Genomic DNA, 20,037 nt, shown 5'->3' with positions numbered 1-20,037 from the left:
AAAATCTCAAAGAATCAATTTAAAAATTCCTGGAAAAAAAATGTGATTACAGCAAGGTTTCAGAATACAAGGTTAACACTGAAAAGTTAACTGGTGTCTTACATACTAGCAATGAGCAATAGGATTTTGAAATTAAAAATGCAAAGCCATTTATACTGGCAACAAAAAATGAAACAATAGTGTAAGTCTAATAAAATGTATACAAGATCTATATGAGGAAAACTACAGAATTCTGATGAAAGAAATCAAAGAAGATCTAAAAATAAATGAAGAGCTATTTCATGTATATTGATTTGCTGTTGTTCGTTCATTCGCTAAGTTGTGTCCAGCTCTTTGCAACCCCATGGGCTCCAGCACACCAGGCTTCCATGTCCTTCACCATCTCCTGGAGCTTGCTCAAAGTCATGTCCATTTAGTCGGTGATGCCATCCAGCCATCTCATCCTCTGTCATCCCCTTCTCCTCCTGCCTTCAATCTTTCCCAGCATCAGGGTGTTTTCCAATGAGTCAGTTCTTTGCATCAGGTGGCCAAAGTATTGGAGTTTAAGCTTCAGCATCAGTCCTTCCAATGAATATTCAGGACTGATCTCCTTTAGGATGGACTGGTTGGATCTCCTTGGAGTCCAAGGGCCTCTCAAGAGTCTTCTCCAACAACACAGATCAAAAGCATCAATTCTTTGGTGCTCAGCTTTCTTTATAGTCCAACTCTCACACTCACAAATGACTAACGGGAAAAACCATAGCTTTGAGGAGATGGACCTTTTAGGGCAAAGTAATGTCTCTGCTTTTTAATATGCTGTCTAGGTTGGTCACAGTTATGTATATTATAGGAAGACTCAATATTGCCACAATATCAGTTCCTCACTACTGGGCAATCCCAGTCAGAATGACACTTGGATGACAAAGTTTATAAAGAGAGGCAGGAGACTCAGAATAGCCACGTAATACTGGGGGGGAGAAAAAAGCCAGAGGACTGGCTGCCTGCCTGCAGGACTCACTACCAAGCTACAGTCCTTAGGACAGCATGGGGTTGGGAAAGAACAGACACACGTATCAGTGGAACAGAACAGAGAGCCGGGAGACAGACCACACAAGCATAGTCACTGATCTGAGGAAGAACAGGCAATTCAATGGAGAAAGAATAGGTGTTTTATTTTTTTTTTTAAAACAAATCGTCCTGGAACAACTAGATATTCAGATGTAAAGAAAAAAAGAATCTGGACACAGACCTTAAACCTTTCATAAACATTAACAGAAAACAGATTGTAGACCTAAATATTTATCTTACATTTATCTTAGATTGCAGGGCTTGGAGATCTGAACTGGATTCTGCTGGGGGACAGTGCAGACAGACAGCAGCTGGGCTGGGTCCTCCTGGGCGGGGGCTCTGGGGAGCTGACTCCTGCCGTCTCCGGCTCTAAGGCGACCTCCCCGCACGGGCCAGGGCTCCTGCGTCTAACAGCCGAGGGGAGTCCGTCTTATCCCGCCCTCATCTTCTGTCCTGAGTTTGCCCTCGGCCGCACAGTGGGCGGCCTGCGGGCCAGGAGAGGACACCTTGCGCTGCACAGTCCTTCCTATTTCTGACTGATTGCGGACACTGGCAGTAAGGAACCCACTTGCCAGTGCAGGCAGACGTGACGGATGTGGGCTCCACCCCCGGGTCGAGACGATCCCCTGGAGGAGGGCGCAGCAACCCACTCTGGTATTCTTATCTGGAGAATCCCACGGACAGAGGAGCCTGGTGGGCCACAGTCTACAGGGTCACAAGAGCTGGGCACGACCGAAACGACTTGGCACGCAGGCACGTGGACATCTTCGTACCACCCGACTCTGCTTCCCTGCCCCCGTACTCCCGCCGACCGCTCAGCGGCGGCCTTCTGCGCAGGGGCACCCAGATGTGCTCCGGTAAAGAAAGCCAAAGTCCTGCACAGCCTGAAGATCCAAGCGTTTCCAGAAAACACCTAGGGTTGTTGGCATCTTTTGCATCCAGACCTAAACGGGCATGTTTACGTGGCAGGGTTTCAGTGCCGCCCCGTCAAGGGGGTTGGCTGGCTGGATCTCTGACTCTGCAGGGTTGGACACTGTGCTGTTTATTATGGTGTGAGCCTGGTAGGGGCTGGGAGATGGGCTGGAGCGTAATTAGGAGCTTTAACCGAGGAAGGCTGTGGTTCCCGCCAGGCCGTGCCCGCAGATGAGCTCGGGAGACTCACCGTCATTTCTGGGCTCAGGAGCTCCGTCTCCTCGTCAGTTTCCAGCCAGCATCTGTCTCTGGGAGGCAGGCATATGCCGGGTGGTGAGAGGCTGGTGCGTGCACAGACCATGGGTGCTGGTGATGGCCAGCGCCCCCGTGACAGTACAGCACCTCTTTCCTCTCTCCCTCCTCCCGCCAGGCTGGAGGACAAGGGGCTGCCTCTGTGCAGGGACCCCACACCAGCCGGGGCCACGAGGACCCTCCTGTCCCCTCCCCTGCGCCCCTGAGATGACAGTGTGTACACTCACCTCTACACCCCCTCACCTCTACACCCCCTCACCTCTACACACCCTCACCTCTACACACCCTCACCTCTACACACCCTCACCTCTACACACCCTCACCTCTACACACCCTCACCTCTACACACACTCACCTCTACACACACTCACCTCCCAGGCCAGAGCCAGGGTCATGGGGAAGCCAGATTAGAAACCTCGGTGCCGACTTCCCTTTAGAAAATGTTATTAACTTACACACAGTTTGTGTCATGAGTCTTCGGACAAATGAGTAAAAGTTACTAGCGTTTCCTGGTCTCGGCTTCACGGACGTGGCAGCGAGCTAGTGCGCACAAGCTAGTGTGCACAGGCATCTGCGATCAGCTGCAGTCTGCAGAATTTTCAGCGAAGAAAACTGCTTGACAAGACCAGTTGGTACGTTGTTTTTAATTATTAACAGCCTTGAGTGTGGGTGTTTTCCTGTTTGGTTTACTGTGAGTTTTGGCTTTACTTAATAAGAGTATACAGTGAAGCCTGAGGGAAACCTGAGAATTTGGGGCTCTAATTTTTGAAAAATTAGAGAATCTGTAATACTCTAATTGTATTAGAGTATTGTAAAGTATCTGGGCATTAAGGTTCAAGGAAGAATAGCCATACACACGTGGCTGGAGCAAATATCCTTTAACCTCCATCCCTAATACCTCTGGTAATGTAACCACAATTTGCAGAAAGAGTGATCTTATGCTTAGGAAATTGTGTGAAATAAGTAACTTCGATTATACTGTCAGGATAGGGGTAAATACAATTACTGGGTTAGTTTTAGTTTATCGGGCACTGTTATATTTAACATTTCTGTGTACTGGGTCATACTCTTGTCCTGGCGTGTAACTGCTTTCTGCAGTCTGCACAAGGAGTTTCACTGCGGTCTCTCTGCCCAGGGCCCCTTCTGCTGTGCGGGAGCCTTGGGGTAGGGCAGGGGCCCCGGCCTTCATTCTGCCGGTGAGGTGATGTGGGTGGGTCTCGGGGCATGGATTCAAAGAGGCTTCTGCACATTGTTAGTTACAAGTTTAATGCTAATCACAGCTAGCATTTATTTTTCAATCAGATCTATGATTTGGGAAAGCTAGCGCTGACATAAAATATGAATGCTTTTTGTTCCACTTTGATAAGGCGGAGCATAACATTTCTCTTTTAAATGACTAAACAGACTTCGGGGCCCAATTCCGTCCACATGGCACAATAGACAATACAGTCGCCATCCCGAGGACCTCATCGGTGGAAACCCTTTCAGCTCCATTCTCTGGTGACGATAGGAATGCTCGTACACAGCAATGGCTTTCAGCTGAATTAAGTTGTGGCCTGGAGGGCACTTTCTGGTTGAGAAGCTGGAACAAATACAGAGATACATCCAATTCTCAACAGCAACTGAGCAAGCAGATAGAGCGCCCCCTCATGCGCACCTGTTGGTTCCATGTCTAGGTGTAATTTATTCTCAACCACAGAACAGCTCAAGTTCAGGTGCCAAATCCATGGTTGCCTTTTGTTTATAAACTGGATACACTGGACGGGATGTAGGATATTTGGGTTTCTTGGAGAAGGAAGATCCAAGGGGTAGAATGATTCCACCCTGGTTCAGCTTAGATTCAGAGCCGCTGCTCTTTTATCAGTGACCTGGGACAATCACTGACCTCTGTGGGCTTCAGTCCCCGCACAGCTGTCCTGAGGATGCCGTGGGGTTTGGCTCACTGGACGAGGTGCCCGTCAGCAGCAGGAAGCGCTGCAGGGGTCCCTGGAGCCACCTAAGCCCCCTTCCCTTTCCTTTTTCATTCTGTTCCTTGAATTGCTAATTGCCAAGGGCTTCCCTGGTGGCTCAGTGGTAATGAACCTGCCTTGTGATGCAGGAGATATGGGTTCACTCCCTGGGTGGGGAAGGTCCCATGGAGGAGGGAATGGCAGTCCACTCCAGTATTCTTGCCTGGAGAACCCCATGGACAGAGGAGCCTGGGGGGCTACGGTCCATGGGGTTGCAAAGAGCTGGACACGGCTTCGTGACTAAGCAGCAGCAACAGCAACAAAAGAGGAGGACAGGCGCGAGGGACGGAGGACGCACGCCAGCGACCGCCTCACTCTCGATGCCAGCAACAAACACGGGGCGCGACGACCGCTGAGCTCTGGCGAGGCTGCGCACAGCCCCAGTGCACCTGCTCCTCATTTTCACAAACTACAGAGCTCCTCCAGAGGCCTGGCCTCATCCCCGCCAGCTGCCCGCTCCCTTCCACTCACTTTCTACGTCCAGAGGCCAGTCTTCACAAGCGCAATCCCCAAACAGATCAGAACGCCGCCCTGTTTCTACCTAAGCGTCTGTCCACGTGACAAGACAGACACACGTCCGGGTGACTTCTGACTCGGGTCTGAACAGGTGTGTGCTTCTGAGTCACAGGCAGTTGAAGAGGCACACCTTTACACACATGCAAATTCTCAGAAGCAAAAAGCAGTCTTGGAATCCCTGCTTTCAGTGTTCGCAGATGAGGTTAGGAGCCATGGAGGTTGATATCTAGAATAACTCTGAGGAAGCCAGACCTCTGTCAGGGAGCTGGGGCCCGTCTTCCAAGTTCAGGGGCAACCCGGTGCCCATGCAGCCCTCCCTGTCTGCACCCCAAACCCTGGAAAGGGGCCTGTCCCACGGCCCGGGCCCCTCGGCCCCTCGGCTCTCAGGGGTTTGGCGACAGGGGCAGCCTTGCGGCTCCTCCGTGTCTGGAAACGGGCTTGTCCCTGAGACGGTGATGGAAGCCGCCCTCCTCAGCAGGCTCTCTGGCCCCAGGTCTGCCGCATCTCAGTGAATGCCATCAGTGTCCCTCGCAGGACTGAGTTAGTTTCTCTTGTACACACAGAGGTGATGCGCTGGCTTCTTTCCGACTCCTCCTCGGCCACATGGGGGCTGCAGAGTCAGGCATCCTGCCGGTCGTGCGTGGTGGCACGCTCTTCAGGGCAGAAAAGCCCGAGCGACTGTCGTGTGGAAGAAGGAAGTCTGCTGTTCCCTCAGATCCACGTGTTGAAGCCCAAGCTACAAGGTCGTGGTGTCAGGAGGGGGGCCGTCGGGAGGTGGTGAGGTCACGGGGGTGGGAGGACCAGCGCCCTGACAGCAGAGACCCCTGGGAGCCCCCAGCCCCGCCTCCACGGGAGGACATAGTGAGCAGAGCCCTCCGTGAGCCAGCAAGCGGGTGCTCACCGACACCGCCTCTGCCTGCACTCTGCCCTGACCTCTAGCCTCCAGAGCTGGAGAAATAATGCCCTCTATTTACAAGCCCCCAGTCTGTGGCACTTTTTTTTTTTTTTTTAACAGCAGCTGAAATGGAGTAAGACAAAGCCACACACGCAGTCTTGGAGGTGGGAATGAATCGATAGATTTACTGTTCGAGAAGGGAATTGGCCAGGAGAAGGAGCCATAATTCACCCTGCAGCATCCAGGCTCGGGAACCGTGTGAGTTAAACACTGATGCTCAGGGAAGAGCTCGAGCGCACGCTCCAGGAATGCAGATGAGGAAACGCAGTTTCCTGATCGCCACAGAAACAAGTATCGGTAACTCTTAAGACTGATTTTGATTTGTGCAGAAATTGTTTTAACGTGAAGTTACCAAATAAAATACATGTTTTGGACTGTCCCCTTGCCAGCTGGCATGCGACTTTTCCTTTTCTGAAGCTTGTGACATCCCCGGAGGGATGTCATACTCTCTGGGGTACAGGGATCCCCTTGGGGGGCTCTGCAGTGGACAGGGGCAAGGGGGGGTGCCCTGAGGTGGCAGGACGGAAGGATGCAGTAAGTGGATACCACATCACCGTCCAGATACAATGTGATGAGGCACCGTGTCCACTGTTTCTAGAAACTTCTAGAAATTAACCTGAAGGAATTGAGTGTGGACGCTGCTCAAGTTGCAGAGTTACACCTCTATACGTACAAAGAGGGGTGATTATAAAAGGATACAAAAGGGCAGTTCTAAAAGGGCAGTTCTTTTGAAATGAGTTATGTGTCAGATTACGATGAGACAGTCATGCAGTTACACGGTGTGCAGACCTTAACAATGCCACGTAATGTGCTTTATTAAAATATTTTCACAACCTGCACCCATCCTGAAGAAGGCTTTAGGTACTGGCAGCTATTATTTTATATTCAGGTATTTTTAAAGTTGCACAGTATGTCCTTTTTCTCCGTGTTTTGTCTCACATAATATTTGCCTAACATTCTTTGATTGATCATTTCGTCCACTTTTTTTTTTTTCTTCATTTCAGTTTGTAATTGACTTGCCAGTGCAGAGTTTGGTTCAACAGAACAGTCCTCATAAATGCTTATAAATCACCAACTCATCACAACTGACTTAACCATAGCATTCACGGGAATGAAGAAAAGCCACTATTAGAAATCATATCTCCTATAACTGAGCCAATGTCACAAAAATCACTGGCAGGCAATTTAATTTCACTGCATCTGAGAGTCTTCTCTTGAAACGCTTCTTCTGGGAAAAGTGGGTTTTCTCTTCCTTTGTAGTCACTTTGAATATGTGGCAATAATGCACTTTTATCACTGACTTTAGATTAATTTCATAGAAACCTTCTTTATCTTCCTCTCTTTCATGGCCATTTTGCCCATCATAAAGTTACTTTTCACACACAACACCCTTCAGAGAGAACGTCTGAGCTCTGAAATGGCTAAAGGCAAGGAGTGCGGGTCTCATCTCCAAAAAGATGACTTCACTCATCTGTCACTAAAGAAAATTTAAGGGTTTTCAGTGAATGTCACACACCTTTCCTTGGCGCTTTTGAAATTGAGGCCAGTTAAGAAACATAAGCAGTGTCTGGAATGGGACCAGAGGCAGAGTTCCTCCACTGTTTTCTGCCTTTAACCTCGGCCAGGCAGTGAAGCGTCCCTCTGCGTTTTGTATCATTATGAAGTGTTCCAAATTTTAATGCAACATGGTAGAATCAGAAGCTCAGAAGAGCCTTTAAAAACTTGTCCATTTTCACCTTCTTGATTTAGAGATGAGGAAACTAGAAAACTCAGTTTGGAAAATGTCTACAATGACAATGTCTGCTCCCAGTTACTTACTGTAGCAGCACTGGGAACATAACTCAGACCTTCTCGCTTTCCTTTCCCCTCTGTTCTTTGCTCCCTTCCTTTCGGGAACCTTCTATAAATGGTGCTTGCACACGCTCTACACCGTGTCCCTGACCTGAGGCACGAGATGGAGTCACTAGGGACTGCTTACAGACAACAAGCCCACCGGGAACCGGTGCCTGCATGCCCCCAGGTGATGCTGACCGCGAGAGGCGGGCTGCTCGAGACCCCTCGGCCCCGCTCCTGTGGGCACACTGCTGCCCGGAGCCACAGCCAGTCCAGCAGCCACATGGCTCTCTCCTGAGTTGCCCGATGGCTGATGGGGCCTCCATGGTGACCACGTGGGGACGGGGCAACATTCCCAGAGTGACTCTGTGGCCAAGTCACCACATCCTCCGGCTGGTCTCTCCCCAAGTCCTTCGAAGCATGCCTGTTCTGCTCACTGGAGGCGCCAACCCTCCCCTCACATCCAGACTGCAGAGACGGCCCACTAAGCACCTTCTGTCCCTAATGGTGTGGTGGCTTCTCCCCAGCAATGAGCCAGGCCCCCGCACTCGGGCTGGGCTGGCCCAGGGGACACAGCAACCCGCGGACTGCGCCTGCCCAGAGGGTCAGCTCCTGGGTGGGTGCAGCCCCTGCACCAGCCCCCAGGGCTCCCCATCATGGGCATGGAGATGTAACCTCAGGGCGCCAAGTCCTGTTACAGAAAAGGGTGGCTGCCACAGACACAGTAGTGACGCTGAGCCGCCTCAGACCCAGGACAAATGCAGGTGAGTTACCATCAGTGTCTCAGCAGACAGACGGCCCACAAGTCACCCTTTCATCCGGAAGCTTCACAGAGTGAAACCAAAACTATCACAAGCAGATTCATTCCAACAACACAGCCAGAACTCCTAAGAAGGAGTTTTTACAATGAATAATTGTATTGGCCGATTTCCAGATAGAGAAAGGCTTGGTCAAACTGGCCATGTGGCAATCAATTTCTAGTTCAATCATAACCAGTAATACTGTCATTCCTTTAGGACTACCCCTGGTTTCACAATTTTACACCGAAAAGCAAACTTTTTCTGGTTCTAATTTCCTTTTAAAGAAAACACAGCTACACACAAAAGAACTCCTGTGATTTCAATATTATTCTTGAAGCCAATCAATGAGAAACATATCACTGGCTAAAGATTGGATACAAATTAAGAAAAATTCAAACTTAAATAGAAAGCAGACTTATGATGCATAAGCTGGCCTCAGTGCAGCCACGGCAGACGGGCGTGAGAAGCCGAGGAGACAGCTGCAAGTCCTTCGGGTGAATAACCTCATTAGGTGGACGTCCAGGAGCCCTGGGCCGCGGGGGGGCGTGTATTCTCAGCTAAGTTTCATGTGGATGCCGCTCAACCGTTTGACGCTGAATTTATCCAACACTCCTTGTTTCCAGCAGAAGCACTTGCCCCGTTTTATGTAAGCCCGACTCCATGTCAAACGGTGATGGCCAAGTCTGGTTCCAGCTTCACTGTGTCCGTGGTGCATAAAAATAAAATTTGCACGTGATTTTAATGAGCACTGGGGAAAATAGAGTATGACAGTAATTGGGAAGCAAGCACATAATTGCACTCAGCATCCAAACCACAGTGGAGCTGGCCTCGCCTGGAGAATTCAGCTGTTTAATGTCAAGTAACAGTTACCTGAAAAAAATGCAAATAAAACAGCCTTTCCTTCCCTCAGATTGACTGAGGGTTTTAGTGAAGGAGGAGGAAAGAAGAGGGGTCGCATTCTACACAAGTAGACACGTCTCAATTATGTTACTGCAGCCTTAATAATTGACAGTAATAACTATTTAATAATTCATCCATGACGATCTGGAGCAAATGTGTTCTCACCTAGAGCGCCCATGGTGTTTACAAACTGCTATTTAGGAAAAGCTCTCACTACATCTACTTGGTTCTGACTAGGAGCCCTGAGGGCAACTGTACACGTGAAGCCATTTGTAAGCAGGGTGCCGGTGCCCTGAGCAGCGCCCAGTGCGGGGTACTCTACCTGGGTCGTCCTCAGCCGGCCCCGGGAAGCTGATGCCCGGCTGGGCCAGGTCCGCGCCCTCCTCCTCTGCAAAGAGAGAGACAGTTACGGTTCAGTGCGGCTCCATGCTCCCCTCCGCAGACTCTCAGCACAGGACGTGCTCCCCCGCCCGTGCAGATGCCCATGACCCGCGCTGGCATCGGGGGCCGAAAGTGCAGGAGCCAGCACTTTTCTGATGACAGCCCCGCGGCGGCAGGCGCACCTCTGCCCCATGGAGGCACCCACTCTGGGGGCCGTGCAAGGGGTCTCGGCTGTGCCCCGGCTTCCTGCAGATTCTCTGCCTGTGGACAGGATTCTGCAAACCCAGCTGCCAGGCCCACGTGTGCCAGTGAGCCCCGGTGAGCCCCGCACGGCCCTGAGGCAGCCCCTCTGTCGTCTGGAAGCCTGGTACTACCCATGGCCTATTCCGCCAAGCTGGATGTCTGCAGTCACTGTTCTCCTGCGAATACTAGTTCACCTTAGGTCACTTTCGTTCATATCTCATTTCTTTCTGTTGGGAGAACATCTCAGGTCCTGGCATTGATTTTCCATTATCAGCTCTGTGGTCAGTGTAGAAATGGACACTGTATTCTTAGCAGTATGTGATGTACAAGGCCTTGGGGGTCATCTCTCCCTGGCCCTCCCTTCCCAGATGGACAGTGAAACCAAAGAGCTAAAAGGCCTGGTTGTTTGTCCAGCTGGACCCAGGGAGCTGGACCCAGAGACGCCAGTGGCCATCTGAACTGGGCTCACTCAGTGAGCTGGGTGCTTCTGTCTGCTGGTTGCTCTGGGCTCCTTGCGAGCTGCTGGGTGGCCCAGGGGCGTCTGCCCCATGCCAGGGGGCGTGTGTGCAGGCAGCCGGAGATGGGGTGCTTCAGGTAAGGTTCATGTATGCACCATCATCTGGGCCCGTATTTCTACAATATGACTCTAAATAGAATTACGTATTCAGACCTGCGTTCATGCAGGTGTCCAACATCCTGGTAATTACATCCTTCTGTCAATCCCGAATACAGTTACATGTTACAGTCACAGGAGGCTTCGTTTTAGGACACTATTGATCACCTCACTGATATTTTCACCATCTCCAAACCAGCAAAAAGGGCAACATCCACTTGCAGTGAGTATACAGGACGCTAAGAGAGAAGGTGGGAGGTCTGGCTGTGAAAGGTACTCACAGCTGTGGTCACGTCTCAGGTTAATCATGGTGGTCTTTCATCTTATGGGGTCTCCCAGGTGCTGCTTTTAAAGTACAAGCCTTATACATTTCTACATGTCTCATAAATGCCTGTCTGGATTGGGGTAAGTACTTTGCAAAAGAGCTAATTTGAAATATTTCACATAATTCAGTGTGCCCCATTTTGTAATGGCTAGGAGGACTTTCTGCACATCTGAAGTCCTGTTTTCCTGCTAATAAGCCATCAATGACAAAGCTGGCCAGTCAGGTGACCACATTAAAGATAATATGAAACTAAAGATGCCACATTTCATTTGTTTAGAAGCATAATGCAATAGGATGTGGAGTTCTAATTAAATACAGTTGCCATGGAGACCATGTTCACGTGGTCAGTGTTATTAACTTGAAAACCATCTACATGAGGTGGGTCACAGAGAATAAAGGAGAATAAACTGAAACAAGGAGCCTTAGATTCAGATCCCATTTGTTCTCCTTAAACACACACAAGCACAGAAACAAAGGGACGAGTTTTTACAGTATGAACTTGAACTATGAGCTGACATCACACAATGACAAAACGCCCAGCGGATGTGGACGGACAGACAGAGCCCAGCAGGTACCAGCCGCCCGCGGCCTCCTACCAGGGCAGGTAGGTCTCACCATCGGAGGACAAGGAACGACCCGCGGTGTGCAAAGGGCAGCCCTGGGTCGTGAGGCGGATGTGACCAGTGGCTTGCCCCTGCTCCAGTCACGATGAAGGGAGGCTCGGGAAAACCCTCCAGCCGCACACGCGGAGCTCAGGCCGAGGGCAAACACCTTCGACGCCTCTGCTTCTGGCTCTACGGCCTGGCCAAGTGGGCTTCTCTCAGAGCCGCGCTGGCGTCACCAGCGGCTCCAGCCCTGCCTCACCGCTGGCTTTGTCCCTTCAGCTCACGCCCCGCGTTCTCGACACGCAGGCCAGCCCAGAACCCTGACTTGGGCACCGTGTAGCCCGTGCGCACGGGGCGACCTGAGGGCCAGTCAGGGCGTCCACAGCGGGACGAGACGGTCCGAGGTGACCCAGAAGAGGGAGCCGGCGGGGCACAGGGTGGGGCACGGCGGGGCAAGGGGCACAGGGCGGGGCAGGGCGGGGCAGGGCGGGGCACGGGGCACAGGGCGGGGCACGGGGCGGGGCGGGGGCGGGGGCGGGGCACGGGGCGGGGCGGGGGCGGGGCACGGGGCGGGGGCGGGGCACGGGGCGGGGGCGGGGCACGGGGCGGGGCACGGGGCGGGGCGGGGGCGGGGCACGGCGGGGGCGGGGCACAGGGCGGGCCCTCCCTGTGGTCTGGCGCCCCTCCCTCTGGCGCCCCTCCTGAGAGGTCAGGGGTCAGGTCTTACAATCCTGCTCCAGGTGTCCGGGCATCAGCGCTGCGGTGAGGACTGAGGACAGCGAGGGGGTGGCATCACCGGGGACACAGGGAGGAGAGAAGGCCGGCTCCCAGTCCGGCTCCTCCCCGGAGCTCCGCGCATGTCGTGTTTTCCCTGCCGCCGCCAGGCGTCCAGCACAGTGGGCTCCCCACCCCGTGTGCGTCCACTAGTCACCACTACCCCCCAAGGTGTGATCCTGGGACGTGGCTGTGAGGCGCGGCCGTCCTTCCAGTCTTGGGAAGTCAGGACGGCCCAGGACCGCAGGGCGGCTGCACTTCCCAGCAGGCGGGGTTGCCAAGCCACCGACCCGACTGCCCTGTGACTCCCCGGCAATCCCTGCAGAATCAAGGGTCTGAGGGGTATTTTCAAATGAAGTCTGCACAGCATTCCCAGGACGAGAAAGGATGCTGTGGGCACAGTCTGGGAGCCTGGGGGTAAGAGGCGGTGTCTTGGGGTGTCTGCTCCCCCTTCTGCTGCCCTCAGAGCTCCCCTGCAGAGCCCAAGAGCAGCTGTGACACGTCTCCCCCCACCCCCAGGACCTCCTGGGGAGACCCACGCCCGCCTCCCAGAGTGGCTGGGACGACTGGCATGTGAAGTGAGGGCAGCAGCGCCTGAAGCTTTGCGATTAAATTTAGGTTCCAAGTCTGACTGGGGACCCCAGGCCCTCATCACACCTACCCAAGTCCGGCTGTGCCCCTGGTCCTCCCTGGGGTGCAGGCCCTCTTCAACCAAGCCCGGGGCTCCGTCCAGCTCAGCCCACCAGTGCTCCACCCACTTGTCCTTCCTTTGCCTGATCCGCCTGGTCCACCCGCACACTTTGAGTTCACTCACACGCCTGGCCTCGCTCAGATCCTCTGCCAGTGACACAGTCACTGGCCATCAGGCTGAGCCGCAAGCCTCTGCAGCTGTTGACCTTCAGTCCCACCTGAAAGGAGTTCAGGGAGGAGGTGCTCTGTGCTCCAGGAAAACTCATTAACAGGCCTTCAGATAGATATTTTTTGGAGACTTTAAAACCCAAATTCTTGCCTCGCCCTTTCTTAGAAAAGCACTAAAACCATCAACTAAGATGTCTGCTCCTGCGACCAGGAGAGCCTACGCCTGGTTTTGGCTTGGCCGCACTGACCTTTTGCCAGGTTGCACACATGCTGGCCAGACCCCCAGCTCTTGGAAGTGGTTCCTCAAGCTAGCGGGAGGCTGTGGGGCCACAGCCCTGAGTAATGACCCTGACCTCACGGCTCTCAGGCTGTGCGCTTTTCCCCAGTGGACACCTGCTGACCTCCTGCACGGATGCATCTCTACTGAACTGTGTGAGGCTGCAAGGCCAGTGAGGACTTCTCAGCGCCTCCGGGACCCCTCCCTACTGTCTGTCTATTTAAAGATGGAGATGGGGAGAGTAGGGTCAGGACAAGGTTCTGCTGGTGGAAATGTCTCCTGACTGCTCATCGTCCTGATGGACATGGAGCCGCGGAGTCAGGGTGATGACCTCGGGGGCCGTGACCTCGTCTCCAGGCGTGACACGTGGTGGCTACCTCTGGATGCACCAGGAGATGCTGGGTGAGTTCAGCTCAGTGAAGGAGCACCCACAAAGCCTGCCCGGTCTCTAGATTCTTTGCCCTCTGTGAAGTCTGCTCCTGCAGAAAGCACACTCCAGGCCTCATCTCAGCTGCCCTCCTAATGAGAGGACTTGCAGCCGCACAGATTCGGGACCATCCCCACTCACGAGGACAATGACACTGATGAGCTCCCCGTCCCACCTCCTCCGTTCGAGTCACAGCTGTGCCTGCATCCGGCCCAGCAGGACCGCTATGGATGGCTTTTCTTTGAAACCCACAAAAATGCTCATAATTTTACTTTGAACCAAAGATCAAGTCTCAGAAGATGCTGTCCTGAAGTCTGCAGAAATTTCACTTAGAGTTAAATGCCACTTAAATAAGGTGAGAGCAAACTCAGGTCATGAGAGGCAGCCCCAGGGACATGGGCAAGGACAGGGGGTATCCCAAGGCAGGAACTCCTGAAGCCCCTATGGGGATGTCGGGGTTCACACCCCTGCTCGCCACTGGGGAGTTGCTTCCCTGGTTAGAGGGCTTCCAGGCCCTCATCACGCATTTGAACAAATCACAAATCATCTTCCACAGGAATTCACAGATGACTGAGGGCACGTGCACTTTACTTTGAATTTCTCTGGACTCAGAAAAAAGACCAAAAAAAAAAAAAAAATGCTGAAGTAAAAAGAAGACTTTCTCAAGTAAAAAAGGAAAACTTCAGGGTGAAACTTACCTATCTGTTCTTAAATTTGAACATAACTCACTTCAAAAGTGACATTAATTACATTTTATATAATATGTTTGAAATCTAAATTCCAAATGAATGTAGTGTCAAATCCTTTGTATCACCATCTGTATTTGATATGGTTTTATACCTAAGTTTGCTTGAAGACATGTTCACCATGTTTAAACTGGAAAAATAGTTTTAAAGACGGCTGTAAAGCAGTTTCCAAAGATTAGAAAAAGCTGCCCTGTGCAACTGAGCTGTCCCTGCCTGTCCCTGGGCTTGGTAACTGTCTCAGAGCTGGGCATGAATGATGCAGAAACCACACGCCTTCTTTGTCTCTGATGGGTGGTTCTCCACCAGTGTATCAGAAATCCCTGGGTAGGGCAGCCAAGGATACCCAGACACTCTGAATTTCAGAAAACAAAACAATAACTTTGCAGTAGATCTCAGAACGTTGTGTGTCTGAAATTCAAACTCACCAGGGCATCTTGTATCTTTATTTGGTAAATCAGTTCCCTGGGGGCTTTGAGAAGAATGTGAACACTCACTCCGGGAGGTTTTGGGTGAAGAGGAAAACCCTCCCCCATTTCCCTGTGATATCTCCTGCTTTCTGGAGGAGTTTTTCAGGCACTTTAAACATCATGAAAGGCCACAGTGTTAATGTTTCAGCACTCTAAATTCTTTATTTGATATATCACCTCAATTTTCTACACTTGATGAATTTCCCGCATCTCCCAGTTCCTTCCAGAGGGTTGAGTTCACCCCAGTGTAAGGGCCAGGGTTAACAAGAGAGCCAGTGACCCAGCGATCCTGTGTCTCTTCCTGGATTTTGTGCAAACGACTCAAGGGTAAAGTACTGATGCTCCATTTTTTCCCCTTTAAAAATAATTGGCAAGCCTTGATTTTTCAAATATATAATTAAAGCAGAATGGTTTAATAAATTACGGAACAATCACAGCATGGAATGTTAGAGAGCTTTTAACGTTTCTGAAATTCTCGGTGCAATGCTACATAGAGATAGCCAAGAGCCAACTCTGAGTGTTTTATGATTCTCGTCAGCTTGGAGAAAAAAAAAAAAAAAAAGAAAGACTGGGGGCCATTTACCAGGATGCCAAGAGCGACTGCCTCCAGCTGGAGGAATTACAGCCACATTTTGTTTTCCTCTTTAAACTTTTTGTATTTTCTAGATTTTCTCCAGCCATCCTGCATGTGCTTTATAAATCCAAAAGAGATGATAAAAGTACTTGGTGTTCCACAGACTCCAGCAGAACCAACATCTGTTTTCTTCTTTATTGGAATTAGATGGGCTGGCTCCCAAGTCTGTCGTCTTTCCTGCTCCATGTGGGAATGAACCTCGGCAGCCCCTGTGGCCGTCCAGGAGGGGGGTTAGGATCCGTCTTGGGACGGTGATGGGGACGGCACGTGTCCTGGGCACTGTTCCTTTCATCGTCTTTCCTGGGGGTCACCTGTCCCCTCTCCTTTCTGGGTTGCTCGTTAAAGGCGCTCCTTTGCCTGCATCAAAACCTGGGCTCAGAAAACAGAGTGCTAAAGTCACTCCTACTGAAGGGCACATGAGCTCAGTCAGTCTTCCTGAGCTCTGCCTCTGTGCCCGGGCACTATCCACGCCCAGAGGGACGGGGCCCCTGTGGACGCCACCATGCAGAGGGTTTCACCCCACGATCACAGTGGGGGAGGAGGGCCTGGGCTGTCCACCAGCCTCGCTGCAGCCGTGCTGGGGGCCCTGAAGGGCACTGTGTGGCTGAACCTGCCTCAGCATGGGTTCGCCCGATGACTAAAATTTCTTTCAAAAGGCATCGTTTAATAGCAAGGACCTACTGTGCAGCGCAGGGAACGATATTCAATATCTCATAATACATGATAATGGAAAAGAATCTGAAAAGTAATGATTTGTGTAACTAAATCACTTGATGTACACTTGAAATTAACACAACATTATAAATCAACTATACTTCAATTAAAAAAAGAAAAAGAAAAAAAAGATACAATGTAAAAGGTCATATTTTCACAGCTGCTGTGTCACTGACTTCACAATGCAGGAGACCTGGGTTCAATCCCTGGGTCGGGAAGATCCCCTTGGAGATTCCTTCCTGGAGAAGGAAATGGCAACCCACTCCAGTATTCTTGCCTGGAGAATCCCATGGACGGAGGATCCTGGTGGGCTACAGTTCATGGGGTCGCAAAGAGTCAGACACGACTGAGCGATTTCACTTTCATTGTGCCACGGAACCTAGCCCGTTTGGAGAGGAGACTTGAGGGCGATCACCGAGGGGTGTCCCAGCCTCTGTGTCCTGTCCCCCCCTTGTGTGAAAGACATTGTCCTGCACCTGCCCACTCTCAGCCCCTGAAACCCCGCTCATGTCCACTCCACAGCTGCCCGTGGACACCCAGGACTGGGTGCTGCGCCTTTGAGTCAGGCCTGTAGTCTGGCAGGAAAGCTGCAGGAAACAGCGCCTGCAGGGCCCAGAAGGCAGGCAGGAACCGGCTGTGAGGACAAGCGCCACCTGTGTGGCTTTGTGGGCGAGGACAGTGGCTTCTTAGAGCAGCTCACTTACAGATAAGATACACTTTTAACTCCAGTCGTTCTGCAGTTAAAATGTAATATATTCAGTTCTTACACAGACTGGAATAAACTCAATTATGTACAAAATTCATTATAAAGTCCATATATTAAAATACTTCATAGCCAAAATGTTATGTAGAGTCTTACTTTCTGAAAGAAACCTTGGAAATTTGATTTGCGGTTGGCTCTTTCAGCTCCTGAATCTTTGTGAATACCCACTTCTAGGGCCCCTCGACCATAAAACTGCATTTTAATCTACACCTCAGAGCTGCAGTTATTCATTTATTCCCCTTTGGATATTAATAAAAGCATCATATTTGTTAGGAAATGACAGATGAACCTGGTTACGTTAACAAATCACGTCCAGGGCATCTATCTTTACGTCGTTTACTCCCAGGAAACCAAATAACATACAAAGCTTCACGGTAGCACCTGTATTGCAGTTCACTTTTAAAGCCCTTGGATTCCAGATTGATTCGGCTTTAACAAATCGTGTGGTCCTTGACCTAAAACCTGCCCAGCGGCGTCGGTGGCAGCAACTGGCTGCCCCCCTGCCCCCGTATGGTGTCAGGAAGCGCTGGTCTCGCGGGTCACAGTGGAGCGCAGCGAGCTAGACGCCAGCTTCCCCATCTGCTGAGCTTCAGGAGGTTCGCAGCTGCAGGAAAGCACGCATCTCCACATTTTAATGCGTGTTTGTGACCCAAGTGCGCGGCTCTCAACCTCCCGGTTCACTGGCAGCGAACCCGCCTGGAGCCATTTGTGTTTCTATAATGAGAGCCCTGGCAACGCCACCGCACTTGGCAGGAGAGCCTCGCCAGCTCCGAGCCGGTGAGGCAGAAGCGAGGGAGGAGGCCGATCGGCGGGGCGCGGGCCGCTCCTGGGGACACGGCGCAGCTTGTCACGGCCTCAGCTTGCCTGGGGACGCCGAGCAGAGGCCCCGGATCCCCCCTCTCGGGGAGGACCACTCCCCAAGCTGTGGGCACACGACGGACACCATCCACCCGATGGGGCGGCCGTCTTTCCTAAGCCACAGCGGCTGGACGCCGCCCCGCCTGAGCAGAGTCCCCACGTGGTGCCGAGCGTGCGCCTGGCTTGGCTGCCTTCCACCAGCGTCCCTGCGCCCCGGGCCCTCCGCGGGGCATTCGGGGCGTCGTCACCCCTGACGTCTCCACGGAAACGTTCCCCCCACCCCCAACGTCTCAGCATCGTCTCCACGGCGCGAACTTCTATTCCTGAACACGTTCCTGACGTCCGTACTACTCCTTTCTCGCCTACATGGGCCTCGCGGCCGGTCCATCCTACGCAGGTTCCCATGAACCTGGAAGAAGCGCGGCTGCTTTCAGCCCCGTGAATGGGAGCCGAGTCCCGCCTGAGCGCAAGGGTGGCAAAGCCAGGGAAAGTCTGCGACTCATTCATTAACTGAGTTTACAGTGCAGAGCGGGTCTGGCTCTCCAACCCCACCTAAATGACACTGAAGAAGCTTATCATAACTACCTGGCAAGATGAGGGAAAAGGAGGAAGAAAATGCATTTTTTAAAACAGAAAAATGACAGGGCAGCTGCATTAAAATCATCCCAATTTCCGAGCTCATTTCTGAAGGTAAACTCAGCATCCACACGGTTCTCTTTGGTTCCGTGAGAGAGACCGTGGAAACGAGTGTTATTGGTGGACAAGTTTCACCCTCAGTTTACTCAGTTCAGTCCAGTTCAGTCGCTCAGTCATGTCCGACTCTTTGCGACCCCATGAATCGCAGCACACCAGGCCTCCCTGTCCATCACCAACTCCCAGAGTTCACTCAGACTCATGTCCATCGAGTCAGTGATGCCACCCAGCCATCTCATCCTTGGTCGTCCCCTTCTCCTCCTGCCCCCAATCCCTCCCAGCATCAGAGTCTTTTCCAATGAGTCAACTCTTTGCATGAGGTGGCCAAAGTACTGGAGTTTCAGCTTTAGCATCATTCCTTCCAAAGAAATCCCAGGGTTGATCTCCTTCCGAATGGACTGGTTGGATCTCCCTGCAGTCCAAGGGACTCTCAAGAGTCTTCTCCAACACCACAGTTCAAAACCATCAGTTCTTCGGCGCTCAGCCTTCTTCACAGTCCAACTCTCACATCCATACATGACTGCTGGAGAAACCATAGCCTTGACTAGACAGACCTTCGTCGGCAAAGTAATGTCATTCTCATCAAAATTTAAAACAATGCTTCCTCAGTGACATGGTAGCCACAGAGACAAAACGAAGTTCCAACAGGGCAGATGTTAGTGAGAAAAAGAGTGGGAAAGTTGGGGAGGAAGGTGCTGTGACTTGTTACGGGGGCAGGTCAGTGTCCAGAAGACTCAGTCTGTGGACTCAGCTTGAGAGGGACTGAAACCATCTCAGAAGCCACAGCATGGCCCATCGCCTCCCCCATTTCTCATATATTTATGGTCAGTTGTTGCTGTTCAGTCACTCAGTCGTGTCCAACTCTTTGTGCAACACATTGGAAAGCATCAATTCTTCAGCAGTCAAGAATGTTTAATTTATGCACTAACAGTGTGAATACTTTCTCTCAGATGCTACAGCCATTTGGACAGGTGCCTGGCCTTCCCCTGGGGTCTCTGTTAGCTGCACTGGCTGAAGGAGGCAGGAAGGACCTGCATTTCAAGGAGGCAGGAAGGTGCTTTCAAGTCAGTCTTGAACCCCTTGAGTTTCTGGGTCTGCTTTTGGGCTGTCAGCAACAATGGAGCGTTAAAGCTGCATGAAGGACAGCTGGGCTCACCTGGGTTCCCAGGGACAGAGCCTGCCACCAGGTCTAGGTTTCCCTTCTTTCCAAGTGTTTCGGGCAGTAAGCTTCTGTGGAGCTCATTTCAGCTCATTCTCATCTCAAAGAGTCACTCGCGTTTCTCCTCTAAGTCAGCACCGTAGGATTCTGGAACTCACGAGCTGTTTGCTTGCTGGACCAGAGCAACAACACAGGTCTGAACGAGAGGCATCAGGG

The 20,037-nt window shown here is 51.8% G+C and overlaps 1 protein-coding gene across 1 annotated transcript in view; it reads right to left on the bottom strand.

Moving 5' to 3' along the window:
- DLGAP2 (DLG associated protein 2) overlaps nt 1–20,037 on the bottom strand; it is a 462,862-nt gene that overhangs the window by 105,209 nt on the left and 337,616 nt on the right. Inside the window, exon 3 of the mRNA XM_052661340.1 lies at nt 9,607–9,672. The gene's annotated coding sequence lies outside the window, so the exon portion shown is untranslated. The remainder of the gene's footprint in view (nt 1–9,606; nt 9,673–20,037) is intronic.

The sequence above is a fragment of the Budorcas taxicolor genome, chromosome 24 (genome assembly GCF_023091745.1).
Source record: "Budorcas taxicolor isolate Tak-1 chromosome 24, Takin1.1, whole genome shotgun sequence".
Taxonomy (NCBI): domain Eukaryota; kingdom Metazoa; phylum Chordata; class Mammalia; order Artiodactyla; family Bovidae; genus Budorcas; species Budorcas taxicolor.
This window is presented reverse-complemented; position numbering and strand designations above follow the sequence as displayed.